Genomic DNA, 3,791 nt, shown 5'->3' with positions numbered 1-3,791 from the left:
TGTTGTACTTTACAAAAAGTTCATTTAAGTCTCGTGTGCAACTTTTTATCTGTGAGTAGAAGTTATCATACCACATGGCCAGATCAAACTGTCTAAGACGTGCATTTGTTAATTACTTTCAATCAAAACACGATACCTAACTAAACTAACCCTTTTTTACAACCGTACATATCTGCATCATTTGCGTGAGACGACTTATTAGAGCTGTCTATGACTTATCGTCTGCCAAGTCTCGAATTCATCGCGTCATAAAATATTTTTTCATTATGTTTCCTTTAGCAAAATTTCAGGTGCCAAATTTTGTAACTGTCAAGCTTCGCTACCAAAAACATGGATAGGTGAAGATAGCAGATATGCTGCAGTACCCTCTATGGTGGAACAATTTTAAATATATGTATATTTATATATATTAAGTTTGTACCTGCTATAGCAAACTAGTAGGTGGCATATTAGTGTTCGACGTTTATTGATCTAAAATCTTAGAATCACCTCTGACCATTTGGCTCGTACTGTCATGAGCAGTAAGTCGGATTATCAGTAATTAAGCTGCAAGTATTGTTTAATTTATCGCATGGCCTCCATCATTAAAGCATAAAATGTGAATTATTATTGAGAGAAGGCCGTGAAACGCCCTATTACTTCAAGGTAGTAACTATCATAATAAATATTTCTTGTCCAAGGTGAACCATCCCAGCGTTTTAATTATCTACCAGTTGTATGGTCACAGATTCTTCATTCTTGGCGTGGAGTTTTCAAAACTTGTTTTTTTATACTAGTATGATTGATGGCATTTTTTTAGTCTTTCTTAATTCTGGGAGTTTTTAAAAGTTGTTTTTTATACTGCAATATTTTAATATTCAAATATATATTTAGATTCAGATATCTTAATTTTAATATAAATAAATGAGCGTACACTATTTAGATGGACTCAAGTACATTAACTAGTAAAATGGTCCGCGGATCGGAGAACTAGAGTATCTGGATTGCTTAAAAAATGTGTGATTAACATTTAAAGACGACGGATTTCGACGTCCGACACATCAATAGTAGTAGCTTTCTCGGGTTGTGACATTCTACCAAAATTAATTATAACTTTGATGGGATTGAAGCCGGCCATTACGGAAACGTATAAGCCTTTCTTCATAGTGAGAGCTTCTTCACATATAAAATTTGGAGAATGGAGGGTAAATAACATTCAAAGTTTGTACTTGACTTGCTTCCTTTTTTTAAAGTTAGCAAAGAGAATATCGTACAAGCAAGTTAAGTAGAATTAATTAGAATTAAAATAGTGCAAATTGATCAGTGTAAGGATAAAGCAAGGAGGTCGTGAGGCAATGTGATTTTTCGTTTTAAGCTTATTCGTTTTGAACTTCGTGCAAATGGAAAGCTGGGCCTGCCACCGTAAAAAATGAAATGGAAAATAATATATTATAGTTGCTATTAAAATAATAGTTGGAAAAAATATATATATATATATATATATATATATATATATATATATATATATGTTATATATAAATTTATACACTTTTATAACTATCGAATATAAATAATTTTGGCTGCGGGCTAAAAGTAATATTTGCCCAAAATGAAAATCGAAATTGGAGATGAATTTGTACTCGTAATATTGTTTTTCGACTATGGCACTTTTGCTACTGCAAATTCTTGAAGAAAAAAGAAAATCACATTTTTCATCCCAAAAAGCTATCTCAAAAATCAAAATAGTCAACTCCTCTACGCCTCTCGCTTTTCCTTCCGAAAACCCTTGGAGACGTGAAATTAATAAATATTTGTTGCTCATCCCTCTCTTTTAAAAATGTTAGTCAAGCCACATTCCCCTTTATTCCCTTGAGAGTTTTTTGTAGTTATTTTAACACAAGTGGAACAAGAAGGAAAGACTTTGCAATATTTATTTGTCAAGTAGTAATAGAAGATACCCTAGTTGATGATTTCTGGGCTAACTAGGATGAGATGTTCATGTTGTTAGGTCAGAATTTAGGATATATGCTTCATGCTTGGTTGGCAGATATCTAGCTGGGACGGACTGGATCTTTGGGCTGAATTCGTAGCATCAAATTTGCATTTTCTTTTTTCGCCCTTCACCAAATCAACACAATCTACGTTAATAATGTAGAGATCTCCGGTCAGAATATAGACGTATAGAAGAAAAAAGATCGATTATATTGATCAAAGGTATCCATTGATTTTTTTTGTATTACATTTGGTATTTAGAATTTATTGGCCCGATTAATCTAGATTCGCATCGCGTAAGACCTATTAAATGAGAAAATGCGCCTTATCAGAATTTCTTCATTCTCAAGTCTCAAATTCAAAATGTCCGGTTAAGAATAGAAAAATCACATTCGTCCCGCTACATCTATCGATGTTAAGATATTCATTGTTGATGGTCTTCGGCTCCCCAAGTATATATCATACTTAATGCTCTTATTTCTTTTTTTATTAAATAGTACTCATGTTTATCTATAAAACGGTACAGTTAAATTTATAGTGTGGTTTATATATAGACAGGCGAATCGATTTGATCCCAAAGTAATAAATAAATTAAATAAAATGCAAGACTTAGCGTTGAAATCGAGATAAATAGCAGACAACTTGATTCCGGGAGCAAAGCTTCCGAAGGCGGCAATAAGAATAACGTTAGCCAGAAAATAAAGTATTATTTAGTTTTGAATAGTGTGTAGCATAAGTTTGTCAGAATTTTCGTGTGTTACCATGGTTGTTGAAGCCACTATTTATAGCTATACCTAAGGAACAAGGTTCTAGGATCAAGCCCTTCTTAAATGACAATAATGAGGGTCATTGATGAATATGTAACGGCATGTCATGAATACCAAAATCCTCTGTAACGACTACGTATTTAATACCGAGGAATATTCTTCGTTGAATGTCATCTGGTGACAAACATTCGTTTTCTCCCGTTGATAATGTTCACTTCGGGATCTACCTGGTGCCAACCGAAGCCGTTGTCCTCGGTCTTGGTTTCCACTTGCTTCATCTTCCATATGCCTCCGGTTCCATGTGTCACGCTATGATACAAACATTTAATATAAACCGATTTTACCCTATGCAACTCCCTCCATTCGAGTTGATGTGAAAGCATTTTTTCTTATTCATTCAACAAAAACTAATAGGTTTTTAAAATTGAAAATATTTTAACTTAAATTCTCAACTTTATCCTTAATGATAATCTTTTATAGCCACATAAATATTATAATATATTTAATAAGTAAGTTTTTAAAATATGTATTTCTTTCAAACTCCATCGTCAATCAAACTTTGCTAAATAATTTGAAACAGAGGCCGTGCTAATTATTAAAATAAATAACCATCTGAAATCCGTTGACCACGCTTTAACCGCGATGTCCTTTTACTTTGTTTTTCCCCAAATTTATATAGAGTAATTTTTCCTCAACTTTCACGTTATACGTTGCTACTCTTTGTACCATCTACTCTAGAATATTTTTTCAGGTTAATGTCACTTGCTGGGAGAGCTACAATGGTTCGGCCTTACTCAGTAGCTTTTGTTCAAATAGTGTATTTGTGTAAAAAAATTCATTATATATATATATACTAGTCTTATGGTACGTGCGTTGCGCGTGTTCCCAATATTAATGAAAATAAATTCTTTTAAAAATAATATAAATAATAATATTTAAAGTATATGTATTTGAGTTATAAAATAAACATTGAGTAAAATTACAAGTTCCTTAAAATTATAAATGTGATTAGGGGTGTTCATAAAAATCCGAAAAAACGAACCAAACCAAACC

This window comes from Nicotiana tomentosiformis, chromosome 2 (assembly GCF_000390325.3).
Source record: "Nicotiana tomentosiformis chromosome 2, ASM39032v3, whole genome shotgun sequence".
Classification (NCBI taxonomy): Eukaryota; Viridiplantae; Streptophyta; class Magnoliopsida; order Solanales; family Solanaceae; genus Nicotiana; species Nicotiana tomentosiformis.
The sequence above is the reverse complement of the archived record's forward strand: the minus strand, read 5'-3'. Positions refer to the sequence as shown.